The sequence below is a fragment of the Heterocephalus glaber genome, unplaced genomic scaffold (assembly GCF_053883595.1).
Source record: "Heterocephalus glaber isolate CG9 unplaced genomic scaffold, H.glaber_assembly_v1.0 deba00001442, whole genome shotgun sequence".
Classification (NCBI taxonomy): Eukaryota; Metazoa; Chordata; class Mammalia; order Rodentia; family Bathyergidae; genus Heterocephalus; species Heterocephalus glaber.
The window spans coordinates 46133732-46155580 of record NW_028258296.1 but is presented as its reverse complement, the minus strand read 5'-3'; the positions used below and the strand labels follow the sequence as shown (position 1 = coordinate 46155580).

The 21849-nt window shown below is 39.6% G+C and overlaps 1 long non-coding RNA gene across 1 annotated transcript in view; it reads right to left on the bottom strand.

Moving 5' to 3' along the window:
* Window positions 1-362: 362 nt before the first annotated feature.
* The window catches only part of LOC147827728 (uncharacterized), a 71804-nt gene continuing 50317 nt past the window's right edge, over window positions 363-21849 (bottom strand). Inside the window, exon 3 of the long non-coding RNA XR_015452039.1 lies at window positions 363-2551. This is a non-coding gene — a long non-coding RNA (uncharacterized LOC147827728). The remainder of the gene's footprint in view (window positions 2552-21849) is intronic.

Below are 21849 nucleotides of genomic sequence, written 5' to 3'. Positions count from 1 at the left end.
GAAATCTAAAACCAGAAATTTCATTCTTGATCTTGAAAAAAGTATAGAATATTTAGTTTGTTTTCAGAAACAGTCCTGACCCTATTGAGATGTGGTGGTTCCAGTGTAGCTTCTGGGATGTGAGATGGAAGTAGAAGCACTTAGGCATTGAGATGCTGGGTCCCCATCAGACCAGGGTAGGCTTGGAATGGATAAAGGGGGTGGTGTCTGCAATAGAATGTGCTTCAAAGTGCTCCTTAAAGGATGGTGTAGTGCTTAAAGACTTGAGCTCTGGATCGAGACTTGTCTCTGCTGTTTTCTTGTGATGTGGACAAATTTACTTATATGTAAACTCAGTTTCTTCATCCTTAAAATGAGCTAATTCTAGAATCTACCTTATAGGGTAGTTACAGAGTAAATCTGTATGGTCTCCCCAACCCCAAGTCCTTTGGGTTGAACCCAGGGCCTCATGCATCTTAGGCAAATGCTCTGCCATGGAGTTACATCTCCCGAAGTTTAAACCTATCAATACATATTAAGAACTTCGATTTTTGCCTGTCTTAAAGTAAGTACTGAGCCCATGTAAGCTATACATTCCAAACATGAATACCATTAGATTTCAAGCCTTAGAAACATCTTATGTAAGATATAGGTGAAAGACCATGAATTTTCAAAATAAATTACATAATCTTAAGCAAGTTGTATAGCCACTGTGAGCTTTGGTCTGAAAAAATGAGAATACCACATAGCAGAAGCTCAATAAGGATCCATGGACAGATTCCAGTGAACCCCCAAACCTGGGGCGCAAAGCTACCAACTTCTCCCTGTCAGCTGTCACTGGTCAGAGGATGATTTCTGCCCATCCACCAACAACCTCAGATATCTAGGTGTATGTTTTCTCTTTTTCTTTATTAAAAGTACTCTGTGGTTTGTTAGAGGCATTTGTGTCTGCTTTATTCACACGACTCAACCCACACTTTGAGAGCAATGTGTTTGCATAAATACTAGCAGATGAATTTTTTAAATATCACTTTTTCTTTTCTGGCACTCTGTGAGGGAAATGAGCAAATATAAACAGAGGAGTACCACACTAGAAATACAACAGATGGGATTCGGCTGGGGATCCGGACTTTCCTGGAGTTTAGACATTTGGGAGATGTAGGATTATGACAAAATCCACTTGTAATGTTCTTGCTTTTTATTTCTTAGGAACAATATTAATTTCTTAAAGACGGGGCTTAGTGCACACTTTCATCCCAAATTTTCCCCTTGGGAAAAAAGCAAGATGCTGCAAACACTTTCTCTAGGAGGAATTATCTGCCTAAACCTAGCATAAATCCAGTTTGATTGAGGAATCAAGAAGAGAGAAAGAGAAAGTTTATCTTCACTCCATGATGCAAAAGCAGGGGAAAAAACTCTTCATTTCTCATTTCAGATAGCTTGGTGCTTATGACCAAGAGTTTATTGTGCATATTTTAAAAATGGAAACTGATTATTCATATTCCCTGATTTATCTTGATTTGGGCCAATTCAATCCAGATTACATATCCTGAGAAATACATTCATATGTAGGGAGTTGATCATGAGCCATCCCTAACTCCAGCCCACACATTTGGCCCTGATATTACTTTCCTTCCTTCCTTCCTTCCTTCCTTCCTTCCTTCCTTCCTTCCTTCCTTCCTTCATCAAATCTTACTGAACAGGCCCAGGGATTTAGCTCAGTGATGCTGCTTCCTGCCTCGCAAGGGCAAGGTCCCGAGTTCAATCCCTAGTACCAAAAAAAAAATCTTACTGAACATCTATGCTATAGACAGAAAGTGCATTTCCCCTCTTCCCCTGCATTCATATGTTGAAAGCTAATCCCCACTGAGATGGTGTTTGAAGGTAGGGCCATTGGAAGTGACTAGGTCATGAGGGCAGTCTTAATGCTCTTAAAGAGACCCTAGAGAGCTTCCTTGTCCTTTCCAACATGAGGACAATTAGAAGATTGCCATCTATGATCCAGGATGTGGATTAGCCTGAGACTGATTCTTCTTGCATCTTGGTCCTGGCCTTTATAGATCTATGAGAAACAAATTTCTGTTGTTTATGAGTCACCCAGTCTATGGTACTCCGTTACAGCAGCCCACATGGTCCAAGACAATATATTATAAGAATGGGAATATAACAATGAAAGAGACAAACATGGTCCCTGACATTACAAAACTCAAATCCAATGGGAAAAAACATTTACATTATGATATATTCATTCATTAAGAAGTGAAGTAGAACCAATTTTTTCCATTTCCATAACCATAATATGCTCCCAAGGGCTGGCACTGGAGAAAATGGGAAGTAGAAGCTGTCCTGTGACCTTGATTTTATTTTATTTTATTTTTTTGCAGTTCTGGTAATCAAACCCAGGGCCACATGCCTGCTCAGCTAGTGCTGTAACACCGACCCACACCCCCCAGACTTACCCTGTGGCCTTTTTATTGCCAGAGCTTCTGTGCAACTTTTGAGAACTCCATGGATGAGTTCATCACTAGTTGACTTGGCTGATTCCTCATCTTCATGAGATGATTTTAAGACCCTTCAAAGGAATGCAACAAATGATCCTGCTTGTAATTAGTTGACTTCTGGATCATAGAGAAAGCCTCACCTTTGATCAATGCTATTAACTCATTTTACTGCAAGGATGTTTATGTATTAAGCTTAATGAGGGAAGAGACACAATGCAGTGTAAAGACCATAAGCTTTGAAGTTAGCTCTGAGGACAAATCTTGGTTCCAATGTCTATTAGCCAGCCATGTGCCCTTGGGTGAGTTATTTTACTTTTCTACTCTTATCTCATATGTAAAATGGTGAAAAGAGCACTTAATCCTGGATTGCTGAGATTTTTACATGAAATAAGCACTAAGAAGTGTTTAATATGGAGTACATTATCCTCTATCATACTCAGGACCTGTATTCTATATGACACAGGACTTGCCTTTGAGAGAAAACACACTTGCTCAAAATACTTAATGACACCTATATAACACTAATTTATCTGGCCAATGAAGAATTAAATCCATAGCCGACTCTGCCTATCCTGACTGGTGCCAACTCTATTTGCTAACTGCAGTTTGAAATGTACCTCTCCAGCAATGACCAACCTGGAAGCCCAAAACAAATCAGAAAAAAGACAATACGATATTTTACATTTAAAAAGCCATGTTATCCATATTCTTGGTTTTACTGTTCTTTTCACTCACTCAAAATATTATCTTTTTTCTTCAGGATGCTTGAAAATGTTGAGCTGGAGTTGGAATTTGGGAATCACATTTAATAGGGAAATACACAGGCTGGTGACATTGCTTCAGGCAATTTTTTTATGTGTTCCAATACCCTTGTACCAGACTTTCCTACAACTCAAGAGGGACTAGATTTCCCTGGGAATCCTGCAGTGTTCTCTGCAGCCTGCAGATCACTAAGCCAGACACTGGTAGGATTTGTCACAAGGCTGAACAGTGAGACTGATGCAAAACATCCCCAAATTTAATGCATTAATTACTTATAATTTGAAAAGCTAGAAACAAATTCAATATCCAAAACATAAGGGCAGTTAATGCTGTGGATTATAAAGCAACTATTAATAGTCATGGTTGCCTAATTTTCTGTATGGTAGTAAGGAAAAACAATAAGATATGTTTAGCAAAAAGCAGCATACATAATTGATGTATACAGAATTAGTGCAATTGGGTTACAAGAATAAATGTAACCTATCAAAGGACTGGAAGGAAACACCCTGGATATGTTAAGATGTGAGGGGTGGAACTATGGCTACTTTTTGGTTCCTATTTTTATTTTTATAGCAAGCATATACTGTTTAGACAATCTGAAAAAGTATTTTGAAATAAAAACTTCTGAGACCAAGAATATGGATTTCCCTGAGATGATTTTCACAAATCATTTCCAAAGAGAATTTTCAGTTACTCACTGGTAGGCTCAGCCAAGGGGAAGTTGAAGTACACAGGGCAGCACTTTTAAGGAAATTAATGAAGACCAGAAAGTTCACCTTTTATTGTCTTGGTTCTGGTCTTTCTTTACAGGGGCAATACTTGTTTTCTTTCTTGCTACCAAAGTCACGTTTGTCTGACACCTTCCAGTTCCTGTGGATATCAAGCTTTGCTCTTTCCAAGTCAAGGCATCTGGTTTTATGCTTATGCGGGATAGGGGTGGGAGAGCTGCAGGAGATAAAACCGAGGCTGGCACAGGCCCCCACTTCAGGCAGGGTCAAGTGAAGCGGAACAAGGCTGGTGGCTTAAAAATCCAAATCAACTGATTTTATTTTCCTCTGTTTTTAAGTTAGTCCCCAAACTTCCTGGTTTTGATCTAAAAGAGAACTAGACAGCTTGTGATCAAATCCTGCCAACTTCATGGTCTGAGAGCCTATCTCAGGGCACATTTTATGTTTTTTTTTTAACCCCAAAAGATTCCCCTAGTAGTTATATCACATTAACAGTCCTGACTTCATCTTAGCCCTGTTCTTGCAAGTGTGGTTTTTCTTTTTGGCCTCTTGTTGTGATAGTTTAAAAGACTTAAAGAAAGGCTGTGGGCTGGCCATGTAGCTCTCCATGAAGTCACACCATTAGACATGTACCAAGGGCTCAGCTTAATCTAGTCCTTTTTCTCTTAGAAATGTATAAAAAGAAGACATGTCTAAGCTGTCAGGACAAATGGCCAGTAGTTTCTAACAAAGCTGGTGCTGATCATGCAGAACCCCAAGTTCTCTTAGCAGAACCACCCTGTGTAGTTGCCTGCTCATCCTGGTTTCCTTTGGTATTGCCTAGCCCTGGAGCCTTTACCTAGAGGTGGCCATCCCAACTCCACTACTATACTTCAAGTTAGGGCTTTAGGGGAATGATCCATTCTTTAAAAATCCCAACAAATGAAAAAGTACAAAGATGAAATTTAAATTCTGCCTTGATTCTTGGTACCCAGATAACCATATAACCAGAAAAGAAATGGCCCTAGAACAGTGTCATTCCAGGTCTCCGATTAGCCACTTTGTAGCAATTTGAACAAAAAATTCCAAGCCCCAAACTTCAAAACAGAAAAGAATAGCAGTTAGGTGACTGATCCAGCTGAGTTTTGCTAGACAACCCAGTGCTAGCAATTCCTGAGGGAACTGGGTTTAGCTTGAGTCAGCCAGGGTGTGACAAGCCATAGTGCTGATCTCACCTTTGCAAACCAACCAAGTTTTCCGCCCTCTCCGCCCACACAGCCTGCTGTCAGCCACCTCTGCCAACTTGTTCATTTTGTTTCTATTTTTTCCCCCCTCTTTCTTTCCCTGGGCAGCCACCACCTCTGCTATTTACCTCCCAACACACCCTCTGATCATCAGAGCTCCACTGTGGAAGTGTGGTGACTCATTTGTTACTTAGGTATTTTGGGTTTGTTACTCTTCAGCCACTTTACTGAGAAGAGCCACGCAGAGTCAAAACAGAGAAGAGAGGAAATGGGGGCGTGCAGATGGGAAGGGTGGGGCAGAAATCCAAGGCTGCTATGGAAAAGTTCAGCAGAGGTGCTGTTGTCAAAGTTAGGACTCTGAGAACAAGGGCCCTTCCAAAAGCAACAACAGGAAGGAAATGGGGCTTTGATTAAACTTCACTGAGAGGCCTGGACACACCATCCAGAATTCTCCCACAGCAGAGACGTATGTGCAGGAATCCAAAAGAATCATCATTGCTGTTTGGGAATGTTTTTGAGTAACCACTCCCAAGCCATGCTGACTCTGCGGAAGCAAGGTGGAAGGGTGCAGTTACAGGACAGCCAAACATGACTTACAAAATACAGTCCAATTATTGCCCTAAACTCCCAGCTCTGACTCTTAAATATACATGTGCCTTTGGCTCAGTTACCTAGATTTGATCTGTGGACACGATCTGGTGCAGACTGGCTGTTGTCCTGAGCAGACAGACCCTGCTTATACTACAAACAGTAGACATCAAGCATGGCAGATCCTCCAGAAGATTTGTGGATGTATATGTTTGAGAGGCTTCAGAATGTTATGTTTAGAAATTAATGTTCCTTAAATTGTTCTCCCCAATAAAGTGCAGTGCATGATGATTCTGTTTGCACTGTAACCCTGCCTCATTCTAGTTCCAATCCCCTCAGAGAGAGTATTGAATTACTATTTGTGACATTTGCCATTCATTTCTAGTTTGGAGTTTGCAAGATTAGCCTGCTGAGAGTGTTCATTCTTTTCTGTTATGCATTCTTTAATACAATAAATATTCCCCTAATACCTAATGTTGGAGCTAACCCTCTAGGTCCAGAGCTGAGTTATGGGACAGAGCCTAAACTTTTGGTGAGCAATTCTAGAATGTGACTCTGAACTCTGAATTCTGAGAGAAATTCATGATGAATTTTGTGATTGCTGAGTTTGGACTGTTACTTCTTTTTTTTGAGACAGGGTCTCGCTGTGTAGTTCAGGCTGGCCTTGAATTTACTATGTAGCGCAGGCTGGCCTCAAACTCGAGATCCTCCTGCCTCAGCTTCCTGAGTGCTGGGATTATGGGCACATGCCACCACACAGGGCTGTTACTTTCTCTTTATGCAGTATGGTGTGATCAACTAGTGAGGGGTATCCTACCAGCTTTTATATGCAAACCATTTTATTGGTGAAAATAATAAGAAAAAAAAAGGTGTGTAACTGAAGCCATGTATTAAGATGATGGGACAGAAAAGTAGAAAGATCTAGGTGACATCATGCCTCTCTCAATTCAGGCAGTATTCAACATCATATAGGTCATATTGTCTGATCAGTTAAAAAAAACACTACACATGTAGAAATTTTTAAACATTCCTAGATAATTTTAAGACTAAGTTATAATTGATAGGTGAGAGAACAAATCATAACTAAAATTAAAAAAATATAGAGATCTAAATAAATGAAATTTACTGCAACACTTGTGCAGAAGAATTTACTGACACAAATCATAGATGTTTTAATATGTTTCTTTAAAAAAGGAGAAGCTGGGAGTGGTGGTGTACATCCATAGTCCTAGCACATGGGAGGCTGAGGCAGGAGGATGGCTGCTAGTTTGGGGCCAGCCTGGGCTGCATAGTGAGTTCAAGGCCACCCTGAACCACAAAGGGAGACCTTGTCTCAAAAAGACACAAAAAAGTAAGGAAATAAATAAATGAGGAGAAACATTAGAAATTAATGAGCCAAGTGTCCAACTCAAGATACATACTAGATAAAGGAATAATAGCATACACAAAAAAGCAGAAGACATAATAAGTAGCAGAAATTAATAAAATTAAAACAAAGTTATGATGGAAAATATCAAGAAAACAAAAAGCTGGTGTTTTGAAAAGACAGATAAAGCTTAAAATTATTAAGGGAAATCACTATATATATATTTTATATATATATATCACAGATTTCTAAAAAATAAGACAATGCCATAAACTTTATACAACTAAATTTGAAAACTTAAATGAAAATACTCAGTTCCCTAGAAAAATGAAACCTACCAAAATGGACTCAAGAAGAAATAGAAAATCTAATTAGAGAGCTAATGCTATTTTTAAAAAGTTAAATTGGTAATTTAAAATCTACCTGCAAAACAAAACAAAGCACACAAGAGCCAGAGAGGTTTATAAGTATGTTCTACCAAATGCCTACGAAAAAGATAAATATGACCTTGTATGATCTGTTTAGTGTATAAAAAAGAAAGAAAGAAAGGAAGAAATAAGAAAAGGAAGGAAGGAAAAAAGAAAGAATGATAACAACTTATTTTATGATGCTGGCAGAAGTTTGCTACCAAATCCATACAAAATATAAATGTAAAAGCACACCTACAGACTAATCTCTCATAAATCAAAATGTAAAAATCCTAAGCAAAATGATAGAAATTTAAACCTAGCAGTATGGTCTGGTGTGGTGGTACACGTGTGTAATCCCAGCATTTGGGAGGCTGAGGCAGGAGGATCAAGGCCAGCCTGAATTACAGAGCAAGGCCCTGTCCCAAAAAACTAATAAATAAATAAATACATAGATTATACAGATACATATGTTAGAATTAATATTTCTTTTAGCTTACCTCAAAGTATATTAGAACATTAGGGAACATATTAATATAATTTATTTCATATACACTACATTAAAGCAGAAAAAATCAAATGATTATTTCAATGGATGCAAAGAAAACATTTTAAAAATTTAATTCACAGTAAACATTCTTAGCAAAATCAGTACAGGAGGAAATTCCTTAACTTGATAAAGAGTATCGGCCCAAAATTTTCAGCAAACAATATATTTGGTGTACTTAATGATTAAATATTTGTTAGAATCATTTCCTTAAAGAATAAGCGTGAATGTCTATCATCATTCTACTCTATTCACCTTAGTACTGGAAGTTGCAGAAAGTAACTATATGATAAAAAAGAAATTAAAGTAAGTTGGGCAAAGGCCCTGGGTTCGATCCCCAGTTTGTTTGTTTAGCACTTGATCATCTCAGCCTATATTCAAAAGGTAAACAAAAAGGTCACAAATAGGCACACAATGTTGAAAAAAAAAAAAAAGATTGGGAGAACTTGTATTATGTTAGTATAAAACAACAGTGATTAAAATAGTATAATGTTGGCCAAGGGATAAGTGAGTAGACCAGTGGAATAGATGGGAAAACCCAGAAACAGATTCAACATATATGACACTATGACAACTAAGACATTGCAAATCAGTGAAGAAATGGTAGGTTATCAAGGTATAGTGTTAAGATAATTGGTTGTCGTGTGCAAAACCAAAATAAAATTACCACATTCCAGTATAAAAATTAATTCTGGATTGATTAGTTCTTTAAATGTTAGAGACAAATTTCAAAATTTTAAGAAGAAAATCTTGGAGAATATTTTTATGACCTTGTGAAAAGACATCATTCTTAAAATACAAAAAGAGCACAAATCCTAAAGATCCAGGCTTATATATTTTATTATATTAAAATTAAAACTTCCTTACAACAAAAAGATGCAAAGTGAAAAGTCAAACCAGTACCTAGCAGTGTCTTGAATCAGTAAATTATCATTTGAAATAAATATTCCCATAAATTACTGAGAACAAGGTAACAGGGAATAAAGGAACAAATGATATAAATAAATGTTTCACCAAAGGAATACTAAAGGTTGCTTAGCATGCATGAGGCCAATGAGACCCTTGATTCAGTACCTGCACTGGATAAAAAATAAGTAAGCAAATAGATAAATGAATAAATAAATAAGGAATGCTAAAACTGATGAATAAACATTAGGAAAAATGATCACATGTAGTAGTAATCAGACATTTGCAAATTAAAACAACCACAGATCATTTTATATCTGTCAGATTTGTAAAACTAGGGTAAAATGTCTGAGTGTGGGTGAAGATGTGGGAGTTTGTACGTATAGTTTGTTATTTGCCCTCCACCCCCATCTAGAATAGATGTTTCGTGAGAACAGGGACTCCTTTTTTTCAGGACCTAATCTGCAGTGCCTGCAGTCGTCCCTGGCACTGAGAGAGGGTGGGCAAGAACTAGTAAAGTTCAAGATCAGATTCTGTAATACTCCACTAATAAGAATATGAGCAGGAAGTTGCCCTAGAAAAACTCTTTCACATGTACACAAGAGATCATGTCCAAATATGTCTATTGTATCAAAACAGCAACAGATTGGAAGTAGAAGTTGGCCAGATTGTGGACTATTCATATAATGGAAATATATACATGATTTAGAATTGAAGATATCAGTATGGCTAAAGGATATTATTTTCTGTATTCTAAATCTGTTTGCTTGAAAGAAGTATATGCTATCTTTAAGGGTTAAAACAATGAGGAACTTGGTAAGTAGGTCCACGGTATACAGCTTGCCCAGCATGCAGGAGACCCTGGGTTCAATTTCTAACATCTTCTCCAAAAGGGGAAAGGAGGAAGAGTTGAAGAAAGTGTTAGAAAGACAAATAGCTGTACTATAAAACCAAATATGACAATTTAGAAGTTTTGTTTTGGTTTTTGTTTGTTTGTTTGCAATGTAGAGAATTGAGCCCAGCACTTTGCACCTGCTAGTTTAAGCACTCTACCACTGAAATATATTTCCAGCCCAATTTATAGTAATTTTTACTGATCAAAAATCAAAATATAAGATAGGTACAGTGGCAGTCCCAGCACTTGGGAGGCAGAGTCAGGAAGACTAGGGCCCAGGAGTTTGAGACAAGCCTGGGCAACATAGATCGTCCCCCCAAAAAAGGGCCAGGTATAGTGGTGCACACCTGTAATCCCATCACTTGGGAGGCTGAGCCGGGAGGATCATGGTGAGTTCAAGGCCAGCCTGGACTGTACAGCAAGACCCTGTCTTTAAAAAAAAAGTTAAAATAATAAAATGCTAAGATGTATGAAATAATATGATTCCTGGAAGAGGAGAAATTAATTCCCCCCAAAGGAATCCTGGAAGTGTTCATGCTTGAAGTTGCACTTAATATTTAAACAGGTGGAAATGGAGCAGAGAGATTCTTATTGGAGAGAAGTAAGGCTCAGCAGAGAAAGCATTGGGAAAAAAACATGGAGCCTCTTCAGGGAATGTTTGTGAGTTTAACTTCACAGGAAGATAGACTGAGCACAGAGTATTGATTAAGGTACAGAATATTGGTACATGGTTTCCTAAAGGAAGAACTGCGAGACCATGATGTTCAGCAGTTAGGTAGCTGGACCAGAGATGAGCGAGTGGGTGAGTATCTCAAGAGGAGGCTCAGGGGCAGGTAACAGCACGTGCATACAGTCAAGTATAATCAGAAAATACAAAGTGTCTAGGACTGAGGAGGTGGCTCAGCGGCACCGAGCCTGCCTGGAAAGCGAAAAGTCCTGAGTTCAATTGAAAAAAAAAAAAAAAGAATTGTAGCATTGAATAAACCAAATGCCTGGAGTACTTGGTGGAATAATAGGCTAAAGATGTAGGCAGGGGCAGATCATGGAGGCTCATGTTTGTTAAGGTGTTTTAATTCTATCCAGCAAGCTACTGGAGGACAAGCAAAATATTTTAAGCAGGGAAATAACATGATCTGATTCGATTTGCATTTTAGAAAGATTGCTTTGGCAGTCTGTCACCTGGCAGTAGTGTGGCAGGCAGAGAAAAAGAAGCAGTTAGTAGATCACTATGATGATCCAATTGACCAAGGGCAAGGGTCTCAACTAAAGTGAAGTGGTAGAAATGCCTCCCGGAAGATGGTCAGATGCAGACTCCAGAAGCTAAATGACTGATCAAGTATGCGGGGGAGGGAAGGACAAATCCAAAGGCCTGGACACATAGCCAGCATGAAACATGTGTAGACTATGATGATTACCACTGAGGCAGGAAGCAAAGCGGGCTCATGCAAGAGGGAAGATGATGTGTTTAATTAGAAACCTGTTATCAACCTGGAGAGAAGTTTTGGTTGGATATAGAGATTTGAGCCTGCAAGCCACATGTGGAAGTAAAATAGTATATTTGATTGAAGACTACCAAGGAGGCTCAGTAGTAGACTGGAGAGGGCAAAAGGCTGAAGATGGAGCCGCCGAAGATGATCAAAGAATGAAGCAGAGAAAGACATGAAAAAGGAAGAGAGAACAGTATCACATAAACCAAAAGGGAAGAAATGTCAAGGACTGAGTATTCCACTGTAATAAGTACTGTAGAGAGATCAAGTCAGGCAAGGATAGGCCATATGGAGATAATTAATGACCTTTGAGAACAATTTTATTAGCACAGTGAGCATTTTGCCAGATTGCTTCAGACTTTTGGGTGAATGGAGGTGAAAGTGAAGATAACAATAATGGGCAGACTTTAAAAACTTGGCTTTGAAGGAGAAAGGGATAGAGCTAGAAGAGTGTAGGGGTGAGCATTTTTCCCCCTTTGGTACTAGAGATTAAAACCAGGGGCTTTGCATTGAGCTCCATTCTCAGTCTTTTTCCAAATTTTATTTTGTATTTTGAGACAAGGTCTTGCTAAGTTGCTAAATTGTCTGGGCTGGAATCAAACTTGTGATTCTCCTGCCTTGGCCTCCCAGGGTGCTGGGATTACCAGCACTCCCAGTTGAAAGTTGTGTTTAAGGAGATAGAGATGAGAATGTTTTTGTTTGTGTGGTTTTTGTTTTTTGGGTTTTATTTTTTTACTGTCAGAAAACATCAAGTAAAGGAGAAGCTCACAGTAAAAGAGGAATGATCAATAGTGTGAGTTTCCTGAGGCTTAGATGAGATCAGATGGGGTACTAGCCTTGAACTGAAGAAAAAGAGAAAGACAAAAGAGGAAGAGGAAAGGATAGAATTAGGTAGAATTTTTAGGTGCTGGCAAGGGAACTCAGGGAGTTGCAACCGCATGGCTTTCATTTTCTTAGAAGGTAGGGAAAAGACAGTTTGCTGAAAGTGAAGGTGATGGTCTTGAGGGCCTGAGGAGAAAGGGCATGGCTAAGATCAAAGTGGAGAAGAGTGACAGAGGGAGCAGATGAGCAGCAGCTTGGGAGCCACCTTGAAACCAGGCATGGGAATTCTCAAGGCTGGTGTTGCCTGACCATGGAAGTATAGATGTGGGTAGTCAGTGTGCACTGACCAAACATTGTAGAATGGTTGAAAACAAGGATGAGGGGAAAGAAGGCAGAGAGGGTCAGAGAACGAGGCCATTGGTGGAATTGTAAGATCTTGTGTTACACTGAGTCTTCCATGTGGACCTTGAAGTGACACAGTCTTACAGAGGTGGTGGTAGTGGGGAGACTGTAAATCAGATGTCAAAGTCCTAAGTGAAGGTTGAAAGATTCATGATTCCGGGCATCCCCTGATTCAGAACTGCAGGGCAGTTTGCTGTCAAGTACGAAACTATCTCAGAAAAGGCACTGACGCACCTTTTCAGCACTCCCATTAGCTATTCATTTATTTGTTCATTCATCCTTTCACTCAAACTTTAATTCCATCCTTCAGGAACCCAAAAATGTTTATTGAACACTTTGTGCTAACTGCCAACACTGGAGGTAAATGAGACATCTCAATTCATCAGTTCCAAACACACCTGTGTCTGCCCTGCCCTCACCCTATATTTTTAATAACTCCAAAGTCAATTGTGAGACTGCTTACACTGATGCTGGTCAGACTGCAGTCATGATGTAATTGTCATGGTCTGCCAGGCTCAAACTTAGTCATAGCTTATTGTTTGTCATGACTTCAGTTGAGTTAAGTACACTGTTGGTAATAACATGTTGAGTTTAGTTGGTGTTTAAATTGCAAAAAAATTGCACCATGATTTGAAATTTAAATGTAAAGTTTCTGTATTTGCAGAAGACATGGAAATAGTGGGATACGAGATTAATATTAGTGAAGCAGGTGGGTGCATCTCTGTAATCCAGCACTTGGGAAGCTGAGGCAGGAGGATCACCATGAGATAGAGGCTAGCCTGGGCTACATAGTTGAGTGCAAGGCCAGCTTGGACTAAGTCGAGAGAACCCGTCTCAAAACAAAACAGAAAACAACAAAAAACCCCAAAAACCCAGAAAAAACAAACAAAAAAGTAATGAAGCAAATATTCATCATTGGAAAAATGATTCCATATATTATTGTGAAAAAGATAAGAACCAAGTGTTTTATGGGAACAGAGAAAGCTACCCACAGACAAATAAAATTTGGTATGTTTTGTCACTGAGATGTATACAAAAAGATTTCTTCAGGGCCGGGGATTTAGCTCAGTGGTTCCGCCGCCTGCCTAGCAAGCACAAGGTCCTGAGTTCGATCTCAGATACAAAAAAAAAAAAAAAGATTTCTTCAAATAATCCAATAAAAAGCAGAAGGAATATCCTCATATTTCAAAGAATAAAAAGTTAATGTGACTGATTCCTGGGTCACAGGGTTAAGGTATTATGTCATAATTTAATTGGCAAGATTTTTGCTTTGTTAGTATATAGAATAATGGTGTGTCTTACAAATAAATGTATCTAATAATAGATGATATATAATAATTTATGTCCAGAACTCTCTAAACATTTTCTTTTGGAGAAACACAGACTATCAGAACTATAGGAACCAGCTTCTCCCTTTAGCAAATTAAGAAACTGAGTCTCCAGAGGTGAGCAGCTGGCCCAGGATTACCTCCCACAGCTTATTAAAGGCAGAGGAAATTTATTTACAGTGGAGGAAATTGCCTCACCTTGTGGCAAAAAACCAAGAGCAGATAAAAATTACATAATAGCTTGATGGCCTAGACTTCCATTAAAAATGTTATAATTGCTTTTTTTTTCTTACTAGGATGATAAACAGCTTTAGTAACTACTACTAATCTTTGACAACACGCTTCTGCTTTGTGCCCTTCATCTATATCTATTTAATCTCCTTAAGCAGTTGCCTTGCTGGCTTTATATTTTAACTATTTCATAGGGCAAACTCTCTTAGTGTCCCTTTTTATTTTCCCATGACATTTTTCAATCATGAGGGACAGTTTTAAAATATAGACTTCAATTTATTATTTGATGTGAGTTTTTTCAATATTCAAAAAAATAAGTCGCTTCACTATCAGTTGTCTCCTGGAGTTTGAGTAGTTAAGGAAAGCAGGTGTCCAAACTTGAAAGGGGAGGATTAAACCAAGAATAGAAGTGATATCCAACCTAGTCAACTGGTGAAACCACCATGGAGCAATCAGACACAGATTTATCTCTTTCTACCCCATTCCTTCTGGTCCATGCTAGCATGGAAGCAATCTCTTTGTTTCCCAACCACAGCTCCCAATATTAATAAGAAAATTTAATGGAGGATGTGAAAATAAAAATGTCAGATGCCTAATTTTCTAGTTCTTCAGGGGAAAGCTGCAGAAATTCTTGGCATGAGTGTGTGTGTGTGTGTGTGTGTGTGTGTGTGTGTGTGTGTGTTTGGTGGTGATGGTCAGATCTAGCACCACATGATATGTAGGCAAGTGCTCTCACTGAGCTACTTCCCCAGCCATGTAGTGAGATTTTTATCATTAACAGTAAGAGTTCATTCTCTTATGTTCAGTATTTTAAATATTCAAGATTCAAATTTGAGATTTCCTTCTTTGATTATAACAGTTGCTATTTTTATAATTTTACTAAAGAATGGCCTTCTGGTCACCAGCCACACTATCAGTTCTAAATTGTTCCCTGTTTATAAATGAATTGCCTTAGGTCCATTAGAGTCTCTATGGGAGGTCCTATTCCTTTCTTGGGTTCCTTTTTTCTGTAAGCATTTCCAGTTTAGGGGATGCTATGACCTGAAGGGTGATGTTCCCCATAGTATTAAGAGATGGGGTCTTGGGCTGGAGGTGTAGCTCAGTTGTAGAGCACTTGCCTACCATGTTTGAGGCTCTGAGTTTGATGCAAGGCACTGAAAAAAAAAAGAAAGAAAGAAAGAAAAAAAAGAAAGAATAAAAGAAGGGAGTCTTTGGGAATCAGAGCTCCACCCTCATGAATGAGAGCAGTGCCCTTATGAGAGTGACCCACTCTGTCTTGGGAAGACAGGTAGAGGACACAGATATGAGGAATGTGCCCTCACCAGATGCTGACACTGCTGGTACCTTGATCTTGGACTTCCCAGTCTCCAGATCTATGAGCAGTAAGTTTCTATTGTTTAATAATTCTAAAATACCTTGTCATAACAGCTCAGACTAAGACAAAGATATTTAGCTTCTTAGACCAGGCATGGTGGCCCACATCTGTAATCCCAGCACTCGGAAGGCTGAGCCAGGAGGAATGCCTCGACTTTGAGGCCAGCCTGGACTACATAGTGAATTCAAGGCCAGCCTGAACTACATAGTGAGACTCTCTCTCTCTCAAAAAATTGTTAAGATATTTAGCTTCTTCTGATGGTAAAATTAATCCATAGTTATTATTGTACATCTTTCCAATCATTTTTCTGAAGCATGATTTTCACAATTAAAGTATCAATTGTGTATGTATATAGTTGTGCTTTTGTTTTGCTTATTCAATGTTATGTAATAATTTTCTCTTAGTTCTAATACTCTTAGCTATATCAACAGATGCATAATATCTCCCTGTCCATGTACTGTATTTTTAAATTTATTCCTTTGTGCTTATGAATTTACATATAACTTTTTGCTTTTTTAAAATTCAGTTTTTTTATTTAAAAAATTTTCCTGTGGTTTTGCTATTACAAACAATGCTGTAATGAACATCTTTATGCATTAAATGAGGTTCACACAGAAACTGTAAAAATGTGACTGGGCATTTTTAAATGTACAGATGTGGAAATTGTGCTTAAATTGACTATATTTAAAAAGAAAAATATCTTTTATTATCATGATCATTTGCCTGTCAGTATGAGGGTTGGATTCTTTGTCCTAGAGAAAAATTGGGCACATTTCCAACTGCCTGGGATGTCTCATTCTCTTTTGTAATTTTCCAGCAAAGGGAGTGACTTTAGGGGTAGGAGAGAGCACAACAGTTGAGAGGCTGAGCATTGGTCTGTGCCTGGCAACCTCTCCTCTGCAACTAAAAAATACAGAAGTCCCTGAAAAATATTATGTGAAAAGTCTTTGCTGCCTTTTTAATTAAATGACATGTTCCATCCAGGTGCAGTGGCCTCTGGGTCTCCATGCACTCTGTGTCCTCCTGCAGCTGTCATCCGACTGTGGGGTTGTAAGAGGTGAGGATTCTTACAGCAGGGGATGGGGCACTGGCCTGGGTGGGCGTAATCCCCTAACTTGGCACCCGGGAGCTTCAAAGGACAAACAATTTGATCTGAAAGCTCTTAGGTCATGCTTTTTAACACAGCTGTTAGAACACACACCCTGTAAACAGGAAGTGTCTTAGGAAATACAACTGAGTACTCATTATTTTTATTTTTAAAGAACTATTAAAAAGCCGGAGCAGAGGATGACAGTTATCTGACATTACCATTAACAAGCTAGAGCTTTTCTCTAATGGTTGTGGTTTTATGTTCTGGGCAATTGTGTACCCATTGCTACTTAATGGGAACTTAAATATTCCTAAATTAATCTGTAACTCACTTTGCCTTGTAAAATGAGTGTCTCAGTCAAGGGAGTTGTAAGTTACATAGCTTGTTTTTGTTGTTATGAAAAAGGAAAAAATTTACTAAACCTTAAACCAATATTTAGACGCCTCTGTGCTTGGAGTACTGGGAAAAAGGAAAACCATGTCAAATAGACTGTAGAAGAGGCTCCAGTTGGTTGAACAACATAAGCAAAAGTTGAAATGAAGAACTGCTGACTTCTAGAAAAGACTTAGTTATATGGTGGCCATGGGGCTTTTCTGCCCCTGTCATGTACCCAGTCGCCTTCCCTGTCATATACCATTTGTTTCAGTCTTGCAGCCTCCCTAAATAGGCTGCTTCATACTTCAGGACCTTTGCATGTGCTCCATGACATCTGGAGTGTCCCAATTACTTTTTTTCCCCTCTCTTTGGCAAATTCCTGCTCATCTTTTCAGGCTGGAATGTCACTGGATTTGGTTATTGCAGGAAGACAGCATCACACAGTGGAAAGAACTTGGACTTCAGAGTGAGACATATCTGAATTCAAATTTGGTTCTATTTTTGGTTCTTTTATGAAAATATGAAAACAAATTCATATTTGGTTCAAATTTTGGTTCTATTTTGCAATAGATGAGTGATAATTTGACCTCTGTAAAACTTCCTCTTCAGCTAATGGAGCTAATGCTTTACTCACTAGAGTGTGGTGAATAGTAGAATGTTGTACAAGTATATAAAGTGCTACGTAGACAATAAATGTCCACTTCCTTCCTCCATTCCCATCTTCCAAACCTTCTTGAATTCTCTAGGCAGCACCACTTTCTTAAAAAATTGAAGTACAGGGCCGGGGATTTAGTTCAGTGGTTCTGCTGCCTGACTCACAAGTCCAAGGACCTGAGTTGAATCCCCAGTACCAAAAAAAAAAAAAAAAAAAAAAAAATTCGAAGTATGAACCTGTCTTATCTCTGAGTCTGTAGTCTCTACACAAAATTCAAATTCTTTGTGCCATGCTTAAATTATAGAATTTCCAGACTGAAAGAGATAAGATGGAATCTACTTATAGAATTGTTCATTCATTTCTAAATTCAACAAATGTTTATTTGATGACATTAGATGGCAGCTAATCCTATACTTTCTGTTCTCTCTTTCTCTATTTTTATTTGGTCCTGGGGATTGAACTCAGGGCTTCACATGACCTAAGTGCATGTTTTACTACACACCCCACTTTTCTCCCCAACCCCCCTCTTCATTTTGCTATAGGTCTCAGTATGTTTCCCAGGCTGGCCCTGAACTTCTAGACTAGAGAGATTCTCCTGCCCCAGGCTCCTGAGCAGCTGGGACATGGAGGTATCCCATGCACTGCACTGCTCCTCCTCCTCCCCTATTCTTCTGCTGGAGATTGAACCCATGGCCTCATGCATGCTAAGCACACACTGTAACACAGAGCTACAACCTTAGCTTCGTGTGTGTGTGTGTGTGTGTGTGTGTGTGTGTGTGTGTGACAGAGAGAGAGAGAGAGAGAGAGAGAGAGAGAGAGAGAGACTGGAGATTGAACCTGAGGCAAGCACTCTATTACAGAGCAACATCCTCAGCCCTTTCTATTTTTCATTTTGAGATAGGATCTCACTGACTTGCACAGATTGGCCTCAAAGTTGGGATCCTCCTGTCTCAGCCTCCCAAATACTTAGGATTATAGGTGTTTGCCACCATGTCTAGCTCATTTGTGTTCTTGATGTGTTTTATTTCCTTTAGAATAGGGTTCCTTGACCTCAACACTATTAACATTTGAGCCAGATAACTCTTGTGGGGGACAGTCCTGTGTATTACAAGACTTTTAGCAGCATCCCTAGCCTCTACCCATAAACATTAGTGAAAACTCCCCTGCCCCTGTTGTGACAACCAAAAATACAGTACCTCCAGACTTCAACTGCCCCTGGAGTTCCCTCTCTCCAGCCTCTATATTCAACCTCTATTGGTTCCCTTCCTTCCCTTATACAAATATGCTATTTTCTCAATCAACCACAAAAACCTCTTTCTCCATGGTCAAGTTTGCCAAAGAAGCATAGCCTGCACTGTTAATTTCCATCCATTCTTTCCCTTGCTGAAAGCAGTCTCCTCCCACCGCTACAAGAAATGCTCTGGCAAAGTTCTTTTGATAGATGGCAAAACCTTGTGTTCTCTCCTCACGCTCAGCTCATTGACCAGTATGACATTAGACACTAAGTGAATCCCAGGATGTCTTTCTTCCATGCCTCTTCTTTGACCTTTTCTCACAGACCCAGGTAGGATCTTTTTTGCTCTGCTTCTTAAATCTGGCATTCTCCAGGGCTTTTTTTTGGTCTTCTCCCTTTTTTGGAGCTTATTTACTTATTCTCACAGCTTTAATTCTAATGTAAGCATTAATTCCAACATTTCTAGTTCCAGCCCTCATTTCTCTGCTGAGGACTAAAGCTATATATGCACTTGTGTGTCTCCCCAACATCTCAAATAGAACATTTTATCCTCATCTCCTTTTTGCAAAGTTGATTTCCCCAACCTTCACACGCCCCACCCCATCTATCCAGTGGTACACTGTGACAGCATCAGGCCCTGAGGATGCAGATACTTGGCACTAGTACTTGTAAAGATGTTCATTTTAGATTATGTGAGGCTGAGTTTGCTCCTCCCCTCTGTAGGCCCTCTTCATAGTTCTGTGGGAAGCAGTGATCCTTAGAAGTACATTTGCATGCGATAATGACTGTCTTAGTTACTTTCCTTGTTGGTGGGATAAAATACCCAACAACCAGAAGTTAAGGAGGAAAGATTTGTTTTAGCTCATAGTTTGTAGAGGTTTCAGACCATAGTCAGCTGGCTCCAAGGCAGGGCAGCATGGCAGGCAGGAGGCAGCAGCCTTCCTTCTGCTTTCCTTTTTTATTTCATCTTCTGCTACAAGCCTATTGGTTGGTGCCACCCACACCCGGAGTGGGTCTTCCCTCTTCAGTAAGTCCATCACCCACAAGCAAAACAATGCTGAACCAATCACTGAATGATTCCAGCATCATCTACTCAGGATCTAGTATCACACATCCATGATTCAGCCACTCGCAACCCCACCTATGAGTGCATGAGATTTTGGGGGGCATCTAGATATAAACTATAACAAAATCCATAGAGAACCTTGCACAAAGTAGGTACTCCTTGGAACATGTTAGCTCCAAGTCCCTGTGTAATGTGATAGAAAATACATTTGGTCTTTGTCCCTAGTTCGTGTCACAGAGCTCTTAAAAGCCCTAGAATTCCTGAGTGATAGGATTACACTCATAATGAGCTCCTTCGATAACATCTGAATTTATGTTAATGAGATGATTTAGGGTGGGGCCCCTACACACATTCAGGGTGGGGCCAGTCACCAGAAAGACCAAGCAATTAGAGGATTGAAGGCTTGGAGCTTTTCCTTCCACCCACTGACCACTGTGAAGGGAAGGGGTCAGGGCTGGAGATCAAGTTTATGTAAACTCTTGAACACCAGGATTTGAATGAGTTCCCTGGAGGATCAGGTGGGGTGCTAGGAGGTGCCCAGAGAAGTTCAGCATCCAACCACACCCCTCTCTCCCATACCTTGCCCTCTTCATCTCTTCTCTGGCTATTCATCATCATCTCTTATAATAAACTACCAAAGTAAGTGTTCCCCTGAGTTCTGAGCCATACTAGGAAGGAGGAGGTCGAATGTACCTTGGTTTGGGGTTGGTCTGGGAGGCCCAGGCTTTTGATTGACACTGAAATGAGGGCATCTTGTGGGGCTGAGCTCATGACCTGAGACATCTGACATTATCTTCAGGTAGAGAGCGCCAGAACTAAATTATTGTGCACCCAGGTGGTATGTGCTGGAGAAGAGTTTGCAGTGCGGGGAAAAACTGCACACACATCTGCTCATAGAAGTGCCCTGTGTTGAGTAGGGAGCAGAGAGTAGGAAATTCATCTCTCTGGAAGATAAACTGCAGACATTAAGAATTGTGGATTGGCAGTGAGTTTATGAGTGATATCTTTCTTGTGCTCTCTATATTTTTTCCATTGAAAAATTATTTTCGCTACTAGAGAAAAAGTTTTGTCAAAACCCATTTCCTATCCACCTGACCATTCCACTCCACTCTACTGGCTGTTCATTGACCTCGTGTTGAAGCACAAACCTCTAAGTACAGCTGACTTAGAGGCAGTAGTTTTAAAATTTGCCTTTTGCTCTGCCACCTTCCACGCATCCCACACTGGCAACACTAAGCCTCTTCCAGACCCCTGAAGCAGCTACACTGTTGTCTGTCTGTGCAGAGAACCATCTCTTCTGCTGGGTGATTCCACTCCTAGCCTTCCATCCACTGTCTGCCTACAAGTCCATGCCTGGACGCACACTCTGGAATACTCAGCCAATTCTCTTTTCTCAAAGCTTGATTCAAACATGTCCTCTCTGAGCCCTCTTCTTATCTAAGCCTCCACATTAAAAGGAAATATGCTCCACTTTGTCACTCTGCTCATTTAGACACTCGTCAGAGCATGGTGGACCTTGTATTTATTAGTCTCCTTCTAAGAGACAATGGACTCCTAATAGGAGACGTTCATTTAGGTTTTAACTGAGTGCTGCAGGTGTAGCTCAGTGGCAGAGCATTTGATTAGCATGCATAAGGTTCTGTGATGGATCCCAGTACTGCGCGCACACACACACACACACACACACACACACACACACTTAACTGAGATACAGTAGTAGGCTTCAGGATGGGAAGAGAAGAAGGAAATAGGCCCATAGGCCTTACTGCCTTTATGGGCAAGCTATCACATCATGGAGAGGATTGTGATTAATTGGGATAAAGAAGAAATGACAGTAATAAATTTTGGGTATTTCATATGCTTGATTTCTCATTTAAACCAT